This window comes from Notamacropus eugenii, chromosome 4 (genome assembly GCF_028372415.1).
Source record: "Notamacropus eugenii isolate mMacEug1 chromosome 4, mMacEug1.pri_v2, whole genome shotgun sequence".
NCBI classification, from domain to species: domain Eukaryota; kingdom Metazoa; phylum Chordata; class Mammalia; order Diprotodontia; family Macropodidae; genus Notamacropus; species Notamacropus eugenii.
Window position 1 is genome coordinate 53,975,695 of NC_092875.1, and position 19,918 is coordinate 53,995,612.

At 42.1% G+C, this 19,918-nt stretch overlaps 8 non-coding genes across 8 annotated transcripts; 4 read left to right on the forward strand and 4 right to left on the reverse strand.

The window, feature by feature from the left end:
* Positions 1-3,172: 3,172 nt before the first annotated feature.
* TRNAK-UUU (transfer RNA lysine (anticodon UUU)) lies at positions 3,173-3,245 on the reverse strand. Its single transcript has one exon. It is a non-coding gene; the product is annotated as a tRNA-Lys (tRNA).
* A 1,589-nt stretch (positions 3,246-4,834) lies between these two features.
* On the forward strand, positions 4,835-4,907 carry TRNAF-GAA (transfer RNA phenylalanine (anticodon GAA)). Its single transcript has one exon. It is a non-coding gene; the product is annotated as a tRNA-Phe (tRNA).
* A 2,993-nt stretch (positions 4,908-7,900) lies between these two features.
* TRNAE-UUC (transfer RNA glutamic acid (anticodon UUC)) lies at positions 7,901-7,972 on the forward strand. Its single transcript has one exon. It is a non-coding gene; the product is annotated as a tRNA-Glu (tRNA).
* Positions 7,973-10,086: 2,114 nt separating this feature from the next.
* TRNAK-UUU (transfer RNA lysine (anticodon UUU)) lies at positions 10,087-10,159 on the forward strand. The gene has a single exon. It is a non-coding gene; the product is annotated as a tRNA-Lys (tRNA).
* A 497-nt stretch (positions 10,160-10,656) lies between these two features.
* On the forward strand, positions 10,657-10,729 carry TRNAR-ACG (transfer RNA arginine (anticodon ACG)). The gene has a single exon. It is a non-coding gene; the product is annotated as a tRNA-Arg (tRNA).
* A 1,572-nt stretch (positions 10,730-12,301) lies between these two features.
* TRNAR-ACG (transfer RNA arginine (anticodon ACG)) lies at positions 12,302-12,374 on the reverse strand. The gene has a single exon. It is a non-coding gene; the product is annotated as a tRNA-Arg (tRNA).
* A 496-nt stretch (positions 12,375-12,870) lies between these two features.
* TRNAK-UUU (transfer RNA lysine (anticodon UUU)) lies at positions 12,871-12,943 on the reverse strand. The gene has a single exon. It is a non-coding gene; the product is annotated as a tRNA-Lys (tRNA).
* A 3,506-nt stretch (positions 12,944-16,449) lies between these two features.
* On the reverse strand, positions 16,450-16,521 carry TRNAE-UUC (transfer RNA glutamic acid (anticodon UUC)). Its single transcript has one exon. It is a non-coding gene; the product is annotated as a tRNA-Glu (tRNA).
* Positions 16,522-19,918: the final 3,397 nt, after the last annotated feature.

A 19,918-nucleotide genomic window follows, 5' to 3' on the forward strand; every position in this document is an offset into this window, starting at 1 on the left:
GGTACAATATGTTGTTGAAATTATTGCTTGGGAAGATTTATTATTTCATTCGTTGATGGCAATATCATATCAATAGATTTTAACATGTTCAAAGAAATTTAATAAAAATAATAGAACATGGGAAACTATATTGAAATCTCTACTGATGGAGCTGTTCTGATATCAGAAGGAAATTCAAGTCTGTAAAGACACATTTAAAAAGAGTACTCAACTTGGACACTGAATATCTTACAATCAAGAAATCTATATACAGATTTTCAAGTTGTTACAGAAGTAATCAACTATATTTTTAAAAGTTCATTTAAAGGAAGGATCTTTGCAAAATTGTGTTATCACAAGAAAGCATTTCTATTATTGTAAAACACACTGATTTTCTTCTGCCAAAGTTTTTATTTATTTATTTTTGAGATTGGATTTTTTCTATCTCTCTAGGCCTGGAAGTGCTGCAGGTACTTCACTGGGCCAAATCTCAATACCGATCAGCATGGAAGATTTAACCTGCTCAGTTTCTTCAATCCAGACAGGTCTACCTGTCCCTAGACAGCCTAATGCCCCTCCACTACCAGGGTCTCACTATAGTGGTGACAGACTTAGTTCAGACACCAGATTTTGATTTTATCCCTACTTCAATTCAGAATTCCAGAAAACAAAGGATTCAACAGCCTTAGCCTCCCTCAGCAGCCAAGATTATAGGCCTATGCTGTCACACCCAGCCTATGCTGTCACACCCAGCCACCAAAGTACTATAAAAGGTATTTAAAGTAAAGGAAGAAATTGCCAGTTTTCTTAAGGAGAGCAAAGGTGAAGCAAATTTCATTTTGTAACAAAAGAATTCCATCTAAAATTCATGTATAGGTAGATATTTTCATAAAACTGAATAGTATAAATAAATCAACTCAGGATTTTCAGATTCATACTGTGATCCAGAAAGACAAAGTTATCAGAATTATGAAAGTTATGGAAAATAAACAAAACCATTTTATGTGTTTGCCAGTTTTAAAAAAACCTGTAAATGAAATAGAAGTAAAGACTTGCTCAATAAAGTGTAAATTATAATTGCCCACTCTGCCAGAAAAACCACTGAGTCAGAGCTCTAAGCCAATGGCACTTTATTAAAAGGTCCCTGATCCCCTCTTCTGAAGTGGACAGATCTTCCTCATGATCTGACATCCCTCCATCTTCCAGGACCTTATTTTTATAAGACTTGATACCAGATTTGGTCCTTGAATATTCTAGAGGGGCTGCACAAAATACAGAATCCCTTTGATTGATAGGTTTTGCTTCCAGGGCCAAAAATTGATGCAGCAGTTAGAAATGGTATGTATGTCTCAGGCTGGGTGAAGCATAGGTCATCTCCACTGACTCAGTGGTCATAAAATGGTTATCTGCTTATGTTGGACAAGAGAAGTGATCTGGAGGTACAGAAAGAAGTTAGAGGATTTTCCATGTAATTGAGTCACCTCCACAAGGCCAGGCTTGGTCATCATATTAAGGCAAAACAAGGGTGGAAGACCTTTAGTTAGCTTCCTACGATTAAGCAAGTGAATTTGCAATTTGCAGTTCATAGTTCTGGGGCCTAATATACAGAACTTATAATCATTACCCCTGGGGAATCATATCAAACTGATTAACACAACTTGTAATAGAGTAGGGATCCAAAGGAATCATTTTTCCCAGTACTATAGGCTAGTCTAAAGAAGCAATTTTAACTTTATTTCAAAGACCTGAATATTTCTAAATATGAATAAGTAATCCATTTGCCATAGAATTGTGGCATAACATAGATCTTATTTGATTGGAACTAGGAGGGTTAAGATTAGCTTTTCACGATATATTTAATCTGGTGGGTTTTTTGAAGAAATATTATGACAACATGTAAATAAAGAGTTTATTAAACAAAGCAATAGAAATGTTGCTACTATTGGTAACATCTTTGTATAAAACAAATTTTCTGTTGTAACTTATTAAGATGAAACATCTCTCTTAACTTGTGCTTTTGAAAGAATTAGGAACCACAATATCAATGACACCTTTTGAGGGATTTTGAAGGGGAGAGAATATTTACACATCATATAAATACTATTAGTATATTATCAATATGGTCATTATTTCGTGTGATAAAGGTGAAATTTATAAATGAATTTCTCAATAAGCATTTTATTTTGTATGTTTAAGATGCATTTGTGTGTTTCAAAAATATAATAAACTATGATTCTTTTAAATGAGATTTTATTTTCACATCTTCATTCACTCCCTTCCACTGCTCTCTCCCTCAACTGGGAAAAACAAGAAAAACAAAATTTATATTACAACATGTATAGACAAGCAGAATAAATTCCTTAACTGGCCATATATCCCCATCCCCCAAAAATATGCTTCAGTCTCTACTCTGAGTTCATTACCCATTGGGAGATGGGTAGCATGCTTCATCTTGTGTCCTCTGGAATTGTGGTTGGTCATCACATTGTTTAGAGTTTCTAAGTCCTACAGAATTGCTTGTCTTGGCTATATTGCTGTTAGTATGTAAACTGTCCTCCTGGTTTTGCTTACCTCACTCTACATCAGTTCATAAAAGTCTTTCCTGGTTTCTCTGAAACTACCCCCTTCCTCATTTCTTACAGCATAAGAATATTCCATCACATCACATCCAGATCTATAACTTGTTCAGTCATTCCCCATTTGATGGACACCTCCTTGATTTCTAATTCTTTGTCATCTCAAAACAAATAGTTGCTATTACTATTTTTGTATATACAGATCCTTTTACTGCTTAACTTCAATTGAAATGCTAAGAAAGTTATTTGTAAAGTTTGTTTCCCAAAAATGGGGGGAGAGAGAGTTGAGAGGAGGATTGTCCATAAAGAATGGAAAACATGGACCTGAGGTTTATGTATGTAGATACAGGCCTGAGGAAACAGAAGACTGCCTCCCTTAAACCATTGATTTCTTCAGGAAGAGAGAAGTAAGTCTCTAGGCAACTTTTACTGTACTGATATTTCTTTGTCATAATTATCATAATTAAAATCTGCAACCCAACTCAGAAGACTTCACAGCCTACAAAAAGAAGAAGAGACCCTACAGTCGTAAAAAGGACACCTAGGTTATAAGAAAAAATGGCAAGAAGAATAGTAGGATAAGAAATGGTGCCCGTAAATTCTAGTCAAAACACAAGCGCCTGGACAGGGACTTGAACCCTGGACCCTCAGATTAAAAGTCTGATGCTCTACCGACTGAGCTACCCAGGCTCTAACAAAACGTTAGTTTTTGTCCCCCTGAGCATAACAGCTTAAACAAGCAAATAATATTCTCCCTTATAAAGGTGAGCTAAATTTGAGATAAGGGTAGAATGTACAAAGTGATGTTTTCAACAAGCACCCTTTTTAAAGGCTTTTAAGGATAAAATGGAAGGAGGACCAGAAGCAAATGAAAAATGGGGGAAAAATATCAAATGTTGGCAGAGCTGTGAGAAGGCAGGCATTCTAGTGCACTGTTAATAAAAGCTATGCAGTGGAACAAGCAACTATATTTGGAAAGTCATTTGGAAATACGACTCAGACAGTTACTCAATTTTGACCCAGTGACACTTCTACTGAGCTTATACCTGAAAGGAATTAAAGGAAAAAGATTCATACGTCCAAAAATATGTTTAGCAACTCTATCTGCGGTTGCAAAGATCAGGAAGACAAGGTGGTGTCTATCAATCTTAAGATGACTGAAGAAATTATGGTATAGCTATAAAATGGAATGCTACTGCAGTGTAAGAAATGACTAAAACGATGGTTTCTCTGAAACCTGGGAAGATCTGTTTGAGTAAAAGGATCAGAGCTAGGAGAACAGTTTACACTGTAACAACTTTTGAAAGACAGTAACCAGTCTACCGTGATACTAGTGTACTAAGGGTGAAACACCTCCTAATAGAAAGGAGAGGGACTACATATGCAGACTCTGATACATTTTTAGACAGACAATGTGAACATTTGTTTCCTTGAATATGAATATTTGTTACAATAGTCATTTTCCTTTTGGGGTGAGTCTAGGGAGAGGAGGGAAAAATAAATCTTTGTTAATTGAAGAAAGTAAAATTTAATGGAAAATATTTGTAAAAATCATTACGGCAAACTGTTTTCTGCATTAGGGACAGTAGAATCACTGCCCTTGGACCTTGATTGCACGGTCTCAGATTGCTGATAGAGTACATAGAAGTGAGGCGTAATTTCTTAGGGAACAGAGGTTCTTCAGATCTAACTATTATTAATACACCCATAGCTGTCACAGAGCATATACTTAATCCGGGGAGCGGATTGTGTTGTGTACCAGATGTGGGAAAATCAACATGCATCACCTGGGTTTGTTCTAGTTCTATAATCGTTCCTTGATTCTGTCTGAAGCAACTCTTAAGGGTTCCCTAGCGTAATTGAGTCTGAGATTCGCTACAGTAAGGTTCCACGTCGCCTTTTGTCTGTGATCACGACAAACTGATGAATTTACAGATTCCTTGCTTCTTACTGATAGTAATTAGATAGACAAATTTTAAAAGAAATCAAATATTTTCCTAAAATTGTCTCCTAGGCCTCAGCGGTAGACTAAAACATTTCTACTTCACCCCCCTTTAGAGAAAGAAAGGCCAGTGAGGGGCCCACAGTCCTTAGTATGATAGCGTTAAGCATTCAGGGTTTTGTATGTCGTTTTTCTTCCTATTCCTAAAACTCTTCCTTATATTTGGAACGAGTAAATTCGAATCTTTTAGGAACCAGAAACAAAGAGAAATCGTTATAGGAAAATAAAACATGAAACTTTAAAAAATAAAACAAAACAAAATTTCGACACTTACGAAGCTGAAATAGCTCAGTTGGGAGAGCGTTAGACTGAAGATCTAAAGGTCCCTGGTTCGATCCCGGGTTTCAGCACATTTTAGAATTCGCGTCGCTAGCACCTTTGTAACTCAATGCCCAGGCATTTGCACATACTTCACTCTTCATACCGTTTGTTGGCGTCACTTTCACTACGCAAGAAGGTACAAGTCTTGCTCCTTCTGTTTGCTAGCTTTTAGACATATGCAGTATGGAAAGACAAGAAATAAAGACCCAGGGAGGGGGCGAAGTGCTTTCGGAAAGCTACTTCATGTTCTATCCTGAGATCTCCTAGCGTTTATACGGGAGAGATCTACCTTGCTAGTTCCTTTGAGGAAGATGGAAAACCTGAATCTTTAGGAAATATGGTACTTACAGAAACTGAAAGGTCAGGGGGGAGGAGAGGGAAAAATAGAGATTCACCGAGACAATATAAACTAGCCTGAAATGGAAAGGAAGACATTCTAAGATCACTGGGGCTAATTGTCCTCTCAATCATGCTTGAGTGCGGGATGCAAGGACATATTCCCTTCAACCTCATCCTCACCTTCACCTCATTTCTTTCTCAGATTAACTCTTGATCCAAAACCCGAACTCCACCTTCCCTGGTCTTATGTAGTCCCCTTGTTGTATGCAGAATTTGGGGCCTATTATGCCTCATGTCCCCCCCACCCCCACCCAGGCCCGCGATGACTCCCTCCCTATTTCCCAAATAGGGACGCTCCAGAGCTGTTGTTTGGTTTTTTTATTTTTCCAACCGAACATATTCATCCACTACTTCACCTTAGATCAGTGAATTCAGTCAGATGGGAATGCTCAGATGTTAAATCTGTAGAACACTCCCATTCCCCCCTCCCCCAGTAATCCTTTGACATAAAAATCTTCCTTATTCTTCCCTCATATAACTATAGAAAAGCTCTGTTCCCCGCTCCCTGTCTCTCTCTGTCTTTCTCTGTCTCTGTCTGTCTCTCTTCCTCTACTTCTCCCCTTTCTTTTCCTCTCTCCTAAGGTAACCAGCTCTTCATTGGCCATGAAGGAAATTAGATATACTGGGAACTACCTCAAGACACTGTATGATTCCTCACCTTCCGTTCCACTGCTAACTTGGACTGATCACTTCTCCTATAGCAAATCAATCTATTAAACCGAAATTTAGTCCCCTGAGCACTATTGTACCTCATTTTCATGATGGCATGTTTGCCCAGGTTCTGGATAATGGACAAAACTCTTGTGCCTTCCCAGTCACCAATGGAGTGAAACAGGGCTGTGTGATTGCTCCCATGCTTTTTGGCATGATGTTTTCAGCCATGTTGACAAATGCTTTCAATAAGCATGGACATGGCATCAAGATCAACTACTGTACTGATGGTAAGTTCTTCAATTTGAAAAGATTACAAGCCAAGACCAAAGTGGAGGGAGTGTTGGTGCATGATTTTCTGTTTGCAGATGATTGTGCACTCAATGCAGCCTCTGAAGCTGAGATGCAACAAAGTATGAATCAATTCTCTGCTGCCTGTTCTAATTTTGGCCTAATAATTAACACTAAAAAGCACAGGTGCTCCATCAGCCACCACCATACCATCCATACGTGAAACCATCGGTTACAACAAATGGAGAAATTCTAAATGCTGTGGATAAGTTCACTTACCTTGGTAGTGTACTTCCCAGGGATTTACACATTGACAATGAGGTTGATGCATGCATTGCCAGAGCTAGTTCAGTGTTTGGGAGGCTCCCAAGAAAAGTTTGGGAGAGAAGAGTTATTAGGCTGACTACCAAATTGAAGGTCTATAGAGCCATTGTGCTGACCTCATTGTTATGTGCTTATGAAACATGGACAGTCTAGCAGCGCCATGCCAGGAAACTGAATCACTTCCATTGGAATTGTCTTAGGAAGATTCTGAGAATCACCTGGCAGTATAAGGTACCAGACACTGAAGTCTTTGCTGGAGCTGAACTGCCAACTATTCAAACTATGCTTCAGAGAGGGCAACTCCAATGGGCTGGTCATGTTGTTCAAACGCAAAATGTATGCTTGCCAAAAAGACTATTTTATGAAGAACTTGCATGGGGCAGGCGATCACTTGGTGGCCCGAAGAAACGATACAAGGACACTCTGAAGGTCTCTCTCAAGAACTTTGGACTTGACTGTGCAACATGGGAGACAGTGGCACAGGACCGCTCAAGGTGCTGTGCTCTTTGAGCAAAGCAGAATTGAGACAGCACAAAGTAAACGCAGGATGCACAAATTTGGGATATCTACCCCAAATATTCATACGGACTATGTGCCCAACCTGTGGTAGAGCATTCCGAGCTTGTATTGGTCTGATCAGCCACAGTCGGACACACTAAAATTTCACTTTACAATGGTGATGTCGTTTTGGTCCTCTTCGAAGACGAAGGACAACAACCAACCAGTGCAGTGACTTTGCTCACTGGAAGGGAGGTAAGATTCCTAATTCTCTGACTGACTTTTAAGAGAGAAGCAGAAGAGAGAGATAAGGGAAACTGAAGTAAGCCATGAATTTTGAATGACATATGGTAGACACCCCACCAACAACAAAGATGTGGGTGAAAGTTATTTCCCAAACCGGCCGCTTAATTCAAAGCTCTTGCACCTCTAGAGACTGTTAAGAGTGGACACATTTCTCTCCCTATTAAGCTGAGATTTCATCTTGTTTAGGAGTCACGGGAGTTCTAACTCAAGGGTTCTGAATCTAACTACCTATGAACCTGTTCAGAAAGATAAATAGATATGTAAGTAGGTAGATAAATATATTGATATGTGCATATAGATAGGTATATCTTAAACATTTCTTCTTTTTGATTTTCTGGTTTAAATGCCGAAAGGGTAATGTATAGCGACGACACTTAGTCAATGCATGTTGATTGATCTGATGGTAGATGAATGGATGAAAAGGAGATACTTAAAAAAAACTTGAAGAGATAATTTACTTCTTTCTTCAAGAGAAGTGGAAAAGAAGGAAGAAACTTCAGGGAAAAAACCCCAATGCATACAATAGACACGTTGTGAGAATCTGTTGTATGTCTCCCTGGTGGTCTAGTGGCTAGGATTCGGCGCTTTCACCGCCGCGGCCCGGGTTCGATTCCCGGTCAGGGAAGTTGTGTATTGTGTTCTTTCTTGTTTATCAGCCGAAACCTACTGAGAAATAAATCCTATTTCTTAATGAGAACTAGGAAAGACCTTAGCTTACAAAGGAGTCAGGGTCTCCCATTGCATTCGACCTTATCTCCAGTCCCCCTGACCTATATCTTTCCCCTGGATTCTGATGACACTAGAAGAGAAAAGTTGGTGACTTGTACAGCCCTGCTTCCCTGAAATCCAATTCACTTGCAAGTCAAGACATCACTCTCCGGACCTATTTGCTCCTTTTACAGAACGAAGGACGAACAACAATCTAACCAATATCCCACCTAAGATAAAATTTACTCCTTTACACCAATGATGGATTTAAAATATTTCACATATTGACGCGAACGCTTGGTTTACTAGTTTATTTTGCTCAACTTCTTCTCATCCCCCCTTTTAAAAAATAACTAATTTCTCACAATAGATAATTCCCTATGTGGTGTAGGAGGGAGGGAGGAAAGGGCAACATTAACATATTTCTATAATTTTCGTTTCTTTTTTTGAAGTAAGTAGGAATTTCCTCCTCCCGTAAAGGAAGATATGAGAAGCTAGTGTTTCCGTTTATTTACCAAAAAGTAAAAAAAATTAAAAGGTAGATCCTCCACAAAACAGTTCGTGGCAAAAAAAAAAAAAAAAAACCAGAGATGCCACTTACTGTCATCCAAGGGAAGTGTCTTTGAGATAAAGGAAAATAGAACAAAATGGAGTTTTTATTGAAGAAAAGCATTTCAGGGAGGATCCAGACATTTCAGTCCACAGACAAATATGTAAACTATTTTTGACGTGGAGACTTTGCTGGATCCCTGTCTACATCACCAGGAAATGGTGGTTCAGGCACAAAGAAGATCACCACTACAGTGAAACCTGAGGAAGATGGGAGGGCGGATTTGAAGCTTTCCAATAGACTACTTTTCAAAGAGTGTGGGGGGTAGGGTTGGGGGAGATGCCTCTGACCGGGAATCCCAAATGCCATTTTGCCATTAGAAGTTCGTGATTACTATCCTAGAATGTTGTCACTAGGGTTGTTGAATGTTTCCAGGATTAGCTTCCCTGACAGAGAACTCGATTTTCATGGGGGTGGGTGTACAATTCAGTCGTCGATCACGAAGCTATTAAGTCAGAAACTAGATTACAGTTTAGGAGAAGACCAGGGGAGAAATCAAGGTATCAGATTTAGGCGGTTGTTTGTTTTCTTTTCTATTTTGCTCAGGAAGGAAAGAGCGGCAGAGGATGAGAGGCGCAGGGGGACAGACTCTAGCAAGGGTTTTGGAAGGGTGTGTAGCCCAAATACTCGACTTCGATGTTCTTACAAATGTCATGAACTGTCACACACACGCAGAGCCCACGCTGAAATACTCCTCCCTGGGTCTTGAAAGAGACCACAGGAGTGAGAGTCGAAAGGGACCATCTAGTCCAAACTCCTGTTTTGTTTTGTTTGTTTTCTAATCTTCGTGATCCTTGGCCACTCGGCTATCAAGTAAACAGCAGAACTGGAGTATCAACTCACGCCCCCTTCTCCAGGCCTAAGGTGATTTCCGCTCCACTTCCTCATCGCATCCCGATTCTTCCCAAGTACCCGCCCCCCGGACCCTCCTGGGCTCCCACCCCCGTTCGTCCCCTCCTCCTTCGCCCCAGAAGCCGAGTCCGCTCTTCTGGGCTACACGCTGAAGGCTGGCCTTGGAGCGAGCGAGGACGTCCGAACTTTTCCAGTTCCAAAGCAAGCCATCCGTTAAATTAAGAGGTTGCAGCCCCGGGAAATCTCGGGGGACGTGTGGCGCCAAAAGGAGAACGCTGGGCGCGGGCGGCCCAGAGTGTTCCTTGGCATTTCTGGCCGTGGAAACTCCGCATCTGGCTACTCACGGGCCCCTTTAGGTTTTCTTATAAAAAGGACAGCCTCTTGTCCCTAAGCCGGGAAATGTGCTTGTTTGTCAGCAACCCAGAACAAGTTCCAGACTGAGACTGATTGCTCAGGAGCGAGCTTCTCAGGAGTTTTGCTCTAAAGAGGAAGAGACAAAAAGAGACAAAAAAGAGAAAGCCACCTTGGCAATTTTCTTGTGAGATGTTCGATAGAAGGAAGCTTTGTGGGCCCGGATAGCTCAGTCGGTAGAGCATCAGACTTTTAATCTGAGGGTCCAGGGTTCAAGTCCCTGTTCGGGCGAGCCACCACCGCATACTCTTTTTTTTTCCCCCCTCCCCACCTCCCAAACCACAGGACAGGAAAGACTCCCATTTTCCCGGACAGCCCCTGCAGTCCTGCAAGCTGCCTTCCTTTTGCGCTGCAAAAGGAACTACATGTAAATCTGAGTGTGAAAGACTGGGGATACCTGGACTGGAAATTTCTCTGCTGTTACTCATCTCCTCTCACCCCCACCCTCACCCCCACCCCCACCTCCACCTCCCGGACGGTTAGAAAGGAAGAAAGGGGACGATCCCACAAAGTGCCCAGACTGGATCCCGAGAAGAGAAACGGCCCTAGGCACACAGAGATCAAAGCAGTTTCTTAGGACGTTCCTGCAGCAACCAGACTGAATGCTGCCGACTGGGTTTAAGAACTCCAGGTCAGGAAGAGAATACCCAGGAACACAATAACATCAACTTGCAAAGGAACTCGGCCTAACTTCATTAAGTTTACGCGAGGGATTAACCTTCAGCCAAGGGCCAGTGGCGCAACGGATAACGCGTCTGACTACGGATCAGAAGATTCTAGGTTCGAATCCTGGCTGGCTCGGCTTCATTTTTCCTAAAACGCTCCCAGGGGGTGAAAGCCGCACTTGCCTTGCTCTCAGTTGTTTCAGTCGCGTCCAATTCTTCGTGACCGCATTTGGACCTTTCTTCGCAGAGATGATGGAGTGCTTTACCATTTTCTTGTCCGGCTCATTTTTACGGACTAGGGGAAATGACTCACCCAGGATCACAGCTACTAAGAGAACACATTTGAACTCAGGACTTATCCTGAGTCCAGGCCCAGCAATTTATCCACTAGCCAAAAATTTGGGCTAAGTAAGCTAGTCAGGTTGTTCCAGTCTGGCGATGCTTCGAAAAATGAAACAAGAATTGATTTTTGAGGGGACATGAAAAATATTTTGGTCATTTGTTTTTACTCTGAACTTAACAAACACCAAATAAAATGGGCATTACCGTATGCATAGTAGAACAATAAAAAGAAGATTGTACATGAAACTGCAATTCCGTATTTGTTCTGCTGAAGTACCCTTCGGCTGGAGACAGACGGCGGAGGAAGAATCAGACGCGCTGCCCTTACAGCTTTGACCGGGATAGATTCGCTCTTTCCTTGACAGGGGATAGTTTCGGCTACAGATTGGATAGTGTGAAATTAGGAAGGTTATAAACTCCTTGAGAGCATCATCCCGGTCATATAATTTTTTCAAACCCCATCATTCCTGACATATAAAGATCTTAAACACCGCATGCTAAGCAGGTTCAGAAACGCTGACCACTGAAATTGCTGATGCAAGCTTTAAGTATTACAGTTGCCCACTTCACTTTTCACCCCAGAACGGCTTTTAAAATGTTAAACAAACAGAGTTTTATTATACTGGGGAAACGATGAATGTTTCTTGAAATTTAAGAATCCACCCAGTGAACATGCACTTGGAAGAGTTTGAATATTGGAAATGTTTGGGGAATTCTTTCATGCTAGTAATTCTTTCCCAGGAATTGCCCCAGCAACGCCCCAGCCTACTCCTCCAAAGAGACTCTGGTCCATCTTTTATCAAAAAGCTTTCACCGAAGACTTGCCCAACGTGCAGCCTTCCTCTTTTAAAATCCAATTCAATCCCACGATCACTTTATATGCTTATCTGCTATGTGATAGATAGTTTGACTGGTGATCTTGAGATATATTACCAATATTAATGTATTATTCGCGTTGTCCATTGTATATTTGACTTGCATTCAAAACAACTCTGGAAGATCATCTATTAAAGGAAACGGGTTAATTTGAGTATTAACATAAAAAACTTTGTAAACCTTAAGAGAAAGAAATTCAGGATTTTAAAATTCCCCATCTTATAAATGGGGATACAAAGATTCAGAAAAGTGGGATTTGGTCCATAAAACGCTAACGCCTATATTTCGACTCTGAAACTTAATTCTCAGGTCTTACTATTGACTGTTTAGCATCTTTCTTCTCCAAAGAAGGTACTTAAAAACGTACTTAGTTTCATTTCTCATTCTTTCACCCGAGTTAGGAAATGTCTATTGTTTCTTAGGTGCATCCGAATTTTTAACCTAAGTAGTTTTTCTAAACTTACAGAGTGATGTTCAGGAAAAGTGAAGCCGAGCCAGCCAGGATTCGAACCTAGAATCTTCTGATCCGTAGTCAGACGCGTTATCCGTTGCGCCACTGGCCCTTGGCTGAAGGTTAATCCCTCGCGTAAACTTAATGAAGTTAGGCCGAGTTCCTTTGCAAGTTGATGTTATTGTGTTCCTGGGTATTCTCTTCCTGACCTGGAGTTCTTAAACCCAGTCGGCAGCATTCAGTCTGGTTGCTGCAGGAACGTCCTAAGAAACTGCTTTGATCTCTGTGTGCCTAGGGCCGTTTCTCTTCTCGGGATCCAGTCTGGGCACTTTGTGGGATCGTCCCCTTTCTTCCTTTCTAACCGTCCGGGAGGTGGAGGTGGGGGTGGGGGTGAGGGTGGGGGTGAGAGGAGATGAGTAACAGCAGAGAAATTTCCAGTCCAGGTATCCCCAGTCTTTCACACTCAGATTTACATGTAGTTCCTTTTGCAGCGCAAAAGGAAGGCAGCTTGCAGGACTGCAGGGGCTGTCCGGGAAAATGGGAGTCTTTCCTGTCCTGTGGTTTGGGAGGTGGGGAGGGGGAAAAAAAAAGAGTATGCGGTGGTGGCTCGCCCGAACAGGGACTTGAACCCTGGACCCTCAGATTAAAAGTCTGATGCTCTACCGACTGAGCTATCCGGGCCCACAAAGCTTCCTTCTATCGAACATCTCACAAGAAAATTGCCAAGGTGGCTTTCTCTTTTTTGTCTCTTTTTGTCTCTTCCTCTTTAGAGCAAAACTTCTGAGAAGCTCGCTCCTGAGCAATCAGTCTCAGTCTGGAACTTGTTCTGGGTTGCTGACAAACAAGCACATTTCCCGGCTTAGGGACAAGAGGCTGTCCTTTTTATAAGAAAACCTAAAGGGGCCCGTGAGTAGCCAGATGCGGAGTTTCCACGGCCAGAAATGCCAAGGAACACTCTGGGCCGCCCGCGCCCAGCGTTCTCCTTTTGGCGCCACACGTCCCCCGAGATTTCCCGGGGCTGCAACCTCTTAATTTAACGGATGGCTTGCTTTGGAACTGGAAAAGTTCGGACGTCCTCGCTCGCTCCAAGGCCAGCCTTCAGCGTGTAGCCCAGAAGAGCGGACTCGGCTTCTGGGGCGAAGGAGGAGGGGACGAACGGGGGTGGGAGCCCAGGAGGGTCCGGGGGGCGGGTACTTGGGAAGAATCGGGATGCGATGAGGAAGTGGAGCGGAAATCACCTTAGGCCTGGAGAAGGGGGCGTGAGTTGATACTCCAGTTCTGCTGTTTACTTGATAGCCGAGTGGCCAAGGATCACGAAGATTAGAAAACAAACAAAACAAAACAGGAGTTTGGACTAGATGGTCCCTTTCGACTCTCACTCCTGTGGTCTCTTTCAAGACCCAGGGAGGAGTATTTCAGCGTGGGCTCTGCGTGTGTGTGACAGTTCATGACATTTGTAAGAACATCGAAGTCGAGTATTTGGGCTACACACCCTTCCAAAACCCTTGCTAGAGTCTGTCCCCCTGCGCCTCTCATCCTCTGCCGCTCCTTCCCTCCTGAGCAAATATAAACGAATGAATAAAAATTCCACCCACATTCCATGCCTTCACCTCTCTTCTTGTTCTCTTCTAATTCAGTTATCTGGCTTCTAACCACAACACTCACCTGAAGCTACACTCTCCAAAATCACTGATGATCCCTCTAATTACCCAGTATATATGATGGATTTCTCCTCTCTCTTGGCTTTCCTGAACTCTGAGTGTGAACCCGCTCTGTCCCTGTGAGCTTTTTCATGACAGCGCACTCTCTTAGTTCTTCTCTTACCTATCTAAGCACTCCCTTTCAGTATCCTCCCTGATTTGTTATCCATGTTCTTCCCAGGACTTAAGTGTAAATGTACCCCCTAGGTTCTTTTCTGAACCCCATTCTTCTCTCTCATCACTCTGTAATTGAAAAACTCATCAGTTTGCATGGATCCAATTACCATCCATGTTCTCATGACTTGTAAATCAATCTATCCCTGGTGCTTTTTAGAGGTGGTTGTCTCCCACAACCTGAACCAACTACTAACAGAAATTACCAACTGGATATACCTTAGACAGTCTCAAACTCAGCGTATCCAACACAGAACTCAGTATCTTTCCCACCCAAATCAATCCTCTTGCAAACTTCCTTTCATCACTAAGGGCACCATGATCCTTCCAGTCACCAAAGTTTACAAGTGTCATCTTCCAATCTTCACTCAAACTCAATCCACGTAGCCAATCCAGTTGTAAAACCTTACTCTTTCTATCTCCACAGCATCTCTCAGGTTAACTTCTTTATCTTCAAGCACATAGCCATCACCCATCAAGGACTTAGCTCCTTTTTTCTGGTCTGCTGCATTAGCATTCAAAGGGGTCTTTTTCCTTCAAGTCTCTCCCCACTTCAAACCATCTTCTACAGTTCCCAAAGTGATTTCTCTAAATCCTAGGTCTGACCATATCATCACTCTCTCTTATCTCCCTAATCAATAAATTATAATGGTTCCCTATTATACTTGTGATAAAATATAGGCTCATCTGGGCACTCAAAACTATTCACAAACTAGCTTCTTACCTCTCCAGAGGTTCTTTCCCTGTGCTTTTGTACTTGTTTTTTTTCCCCAATGTCTGGAATGTTCTCCCACCATATTCTCACCTCCTGAAATCACTGCTTTTCTTCAAGATTCATTTCAAGTGCCACCTTGTATATGAGGCTTTTCCTCATCTCTCCACCAATGTCCACACCATAGCTACCTGTGCCTTCTCCTCTAAAGTTACTTTGACTTGTATAAGTCTCATATAGAGCTATGTTGCCTCCTTTAGAATGTAAGCTCCTTTCATCTTTGAGTTCTCAGAATTTCACACAGTGTCTGGCATTTAGTAAGTATTTAAATTAAAGAGTCAGCCTGGGGACTGAAATTTAACAGCTTAACATCTGTGTTTTGATGTAATTGTTTTCCTTTCTGTACCTATTCATGTTATTTTAAGCATTTAAAAATACCAATTTGAGAAGAAGATAGGTCTATGGGCTTCCCTAAACCCCCTGGTCTAAAGGGTCTATTAACAGGAAGAAGGTTTAAGAATCCTTGACTTTAAATTATCTCGAAAGATTGCTGATTTGTTCTCCCACTTCCAGGCAAATCAAATTTTCTGTCACACAAACTAATCCTGGAAACATTCAGCAACCCTAACAACAGCATTCTAGGATGGTAATAAGGAAATTTCAGTGGAAAGATACCATTTGGGATTCCTGGTCAGAGGCATAATTTTTTTTCTGTCTTTGTCTTCTGCCTTTAGGGGCCAAGCTGTCAAGATTTTGAAGATTTCACCACTGGCCTCCCAGTCTGCTCAGGTTTCCTCGGGAACTAACCTTGCTTTGTGTCTAAACCCTAAGCCAATATCTCCTGGTGACATAGATCTCGAACCCCTCAAAGCGCTCCCTTCAGAACTCGTTTACACATTGTTTGTAGACTGAAATGTCTGAGTCCTCCCTGAAATGCTTGTCTTCAATAGAGACTCTAGTCTAGTCTATTTTCCTTTATTTTTGAAACTTCCCTTGTATGACAGTAAATATTAAGGCTGGTTTTTGTTGTTGTTTTGGGGTTGTTGCCACCAACTTGTTTTGTGGAGGATAGGCTTTTTCTAAATAAACAAAAGAATGAATGAATAGTAGATACATTAATAAATGAAGGAATGAATGAATGAGTAGAAGGACCAGTGTATCAAGCCTTCCTTATTCATTGTTTCTGGCATCTTGGTTCTTTCCTCTGTTGTCTTCCCACCCCTCCGTCGCAGTTTCTTCTCTTGGACAGTGTGAACAGAAGGCTCATGGCAAATGCTAATAGGAATGAGGGAACCACAGCCAGAGGAAGGGACAATTCCTTTATCTTTCGAAACCAGAAAGAGGAGGAGGAAGAGAAAAAAAATCTTATTTTTACTTCCTCCCTCCCTCCCCGCTTCCCACCTTTGCTACATTACATTCATTTTCCAACATATCCTTCCTCTGTCCCTTACACATCAAACGAGCTTGACAGCTTGTACAGTGTTCCAAATCCATAATTGGGCTGAGGGAGTAAATTTTGTCCTTTTTTGGAGTCTTGGTTAGATGGACTTAGTTAATTCCCAGTAGGTCTGTGACTGATGAAGTTAGGTAGAAAAAGAAACTTCCCTGACCGGGAATCGAACCCGGGCCGCGGCGGTGAAAGCGCCGAATCCTAGCCACTAGACCACCAGGGAACGGTAAGAGTTCTTCTCACAAGTATTGTATGCATCGGGGGTTTTTTTTCCGCCTTTTCTTCTGTTGTTCTTGAAGAAGTAAATTACTTCTCTTATTTCAAGTCTTTTCAAGCAAGTATCTCCTTCCTTCTGTCTATTCCTCTATCTATCCAATCAATCAACACGCATTGATTAAGTATGAGCCCTATACATTAGCCTCTTGCCATTTAAACCAGAAAATTAAAAATTAAAAAAAAAACAACAAACCTCTGCCCTCAAGGAACTTGTATTTTACCCCGCAACCCACAGGTCCTTCGAGAACCTCAGGCACAGTAAACCACAGTAAACCACTCTTGGCGCATCTGGCCAAGGGGCACATTCCTACAGCCACTTCAGATCACACAAAGCCTTAACAAAGCAAGATCTCTTACCTCACACAACCCCTTCCCCATCCCCAGGAGTACTTGGCGCTTCAGGGGTTCTTGGAAGGAACTTAAGCATTGCAAAGTCCCAGGAGAGCACTTGGGGCCGGACGCAGAGGGACAAAAACACAGCACTGTGCAAGTACTCAGTCTGGAAACGGACCCTGCTTGAAGCTTGGGAGCGACTTTTGTCTCCTTTACACACGTAAAATACTGGGATCTCCAGGAGCATGGTGAACACTTAGCCCTGAAGTTTTGTGCTAGGACACCCTGGGGAAGTTTGAGATCCGCAACTCTCGGAAGAGCCTGGGGAGAAACGCTGAAGGAAACCAGCCCTGCCAAGGTGGAGGCGTAGTAGTCTCCTCCTGCCTGCCAGTTTGGTGGGACCGGTTTAAACAGGGCGCGGGCTTCGAAAGAACACAGGTAAAGCTTCCAGGATGACTGACCAGGGTTGAGAATCTTCATCAGCCCCAACGCCTTGTAAACTGAACTGAGGCAGGTGGCACCAGACAGGGTCCAGGAAAGTGTTTAAAGGCCAGAATGAGCTGGTACCAGGATAAGAAGTGAGGCAATCCAACCATAGTGTTTTATTAAGCACCGATTAAGTGCTAGGTGTAAGGAGAAACCAAGAGCTCTAGGAGCATACTTTCTACTAGGAAGGGTGTCGTGGGGAGAGTGGAGGTCAATCCAATAGGATTTGAGAAGATCAGCGCTAGCCACGAGCAGGATCCCTAAACGTTTTCCAAGGGAGATGACATCGAAACGGACCTTTAAAGCAAGAATAAAAAGTTGATGAAAAGGGGACTGTCTTTGTCTGCAGAGCCTAAGGGAAATTTACAATTAAATGAAATCATATGAAATGATGCAAGGACACTACATCAATTTTCAACCTCCCTCCAGGCTTCAAGTTTTATAGTTTCATCTCCGAGGAGAGAGGGATTTAAGAGGTTAGTTTCTTTCAGTAGACAGAGTTCGGTGCATATAAATACTTCAACCTTTTCTCCTCCCGCCTCCGCCTAGCAGGGGAAGAGGAATAGAATTCGAGAGAACGGTAGCTAAGATTATAGAGAATCATCTAGGATCTCTAGATTATACAGAATCATCTAGATCTCTAGAATCATATAGGGAATCATCATCTATAATTGGCTATGGCCAGAACAGGACAGGTCAATATGCCTTAGGTGCCGAAGGAGGGTACTTAGTAACCTAGGGGCGGGAGCTGCGGGCTCTGTTGGATTGGGGAAATGTGTTGTATGAATCACTGAATATTCCCATCTTGAAAACGTGAGCAGCATAGTCATTTGTCCGCATCCCTAAATCCCGTAACTCAACGAAAAATAGAGTTCTTTTCAAGCTGGCAAAAAAAACCTAGAAGAAAGCATTTGTGATTTCTGGGTTTACTTTTATTCGGTAGAACATCAGGAATACATCCTCCACCGTGTAAGGTTTCTGATTACTCCTCAGTCCCTTGTCTGCTCTCCCAGTTTCTTCTTGAAGGCAAATCTCTGGCTCGTGTAATTCAAGATTCTCTCCCAAGTAGAGGAAGGGCAGTCAGGAAATATCCCACTCTTTTGTATCATCATACTTTGGGGTGGGGCACTTCTGGAATGTGATATTTTGACCCTCACACCATGGTCTGATGGGTCCAATCTTACACACTCACTAGGTCTAATCTCAGGGACGACTCAAGTGATCACCATTTATTTTTCTGACTTTTTAAATATTTGCAACCACTGCTTACTCTGGGAAATCTCTGAATATAGTTTACATACTGTTCTCGTCCAGCTTTCCATAAACGTGCACAACAGGTACCCCAGTCTCACTCAAGCACTCAAAGTAAAAAACACACATTGCTTTCAAGACAGCCTCCATTTCCCCCCTCAGGTACCTTGGTGCAAAGATACCAAGGACCATGTAAACAGTGAAGAAAACACATAAACAACTCATAATCATTTAACACAATTCTCTGTTAGTAAGTTCTGCTTTTACACAAAGGTCCTAAAGTCCTCTAGGTTTGGAGTTGTGAAGTTCCCTTAGAAGGGAACTAAGCTTGGGGTCGACTTGGGGTTACTAGGCAGCTCTGGCTTTAATTGAATAGTGGAGTGATTTAGTTCACTTTGAGGAAAATCTAGATTCAGAAATCATTTCGGCAGATGTTTTAGTATGGCTTGAAGGTGAAGTGGGGGAGAGAATTGAAACCAGAGACCAATTAGGAGGCTATTGAAATAGTTCAGGTGAAAAGTTAACAGAGATGCTAAGTGAGTAGAGGGAAGGGACAGATATGAGAGATGTTGTGGAAGTAGAAATGACAATCAGCAATTTATTAGATGTGTGAGATTAGTGAGTGAAGAATAGGGATTGATTCTGATTACAAACTGTGTAGCTGGAAGGATGCTGGTGCCCTTAGTAGAAAAAGGAATATTTCGAAGAAAGAAGGTTGGACTGGGAGGAGTAGAGGGGGTAGGAAGGTTAGATGTGTTAGTTTGTGATACTTCAGGGACATTCAATTGGAAATCAAGCAAGTGATGATGTAGGACTGGAGGATGGGAAAGACCACAGCTGGAGATATATATGAGAAAGAGATATTTAAATAGAGACATAAACATAGACATGGATATATGGGTAATACATATGATATTTAAACCAATGTTAACTGATGAATTCCTCAAGAAAAGAGTAGAGAGAAGAGAGAACAGGACCCCATATAGTCTCTTGGTGTATTCCCACAGTTAGGGGGCAAAATAGGAAGGATGACCCATTTACCAGGAATAGTTAATGGTCACTCTTTTGGGCTATAGATTCTCATCCCCTCCCCACTGAAGTATAGGGAAAACAAGCAAGGTGGGCTGGAGAGTGTTCTAGTGTCTGGATTCTGAGGGTCCCCAACAAACCCAAAATATGGGAGACTTTTAATAAATACTATGCCCCAAAAGAAGAAACCTATCAACTCAGTGGAACTGAATGGAGGAGAGTTTGCATATTCCCTATATGAAAGG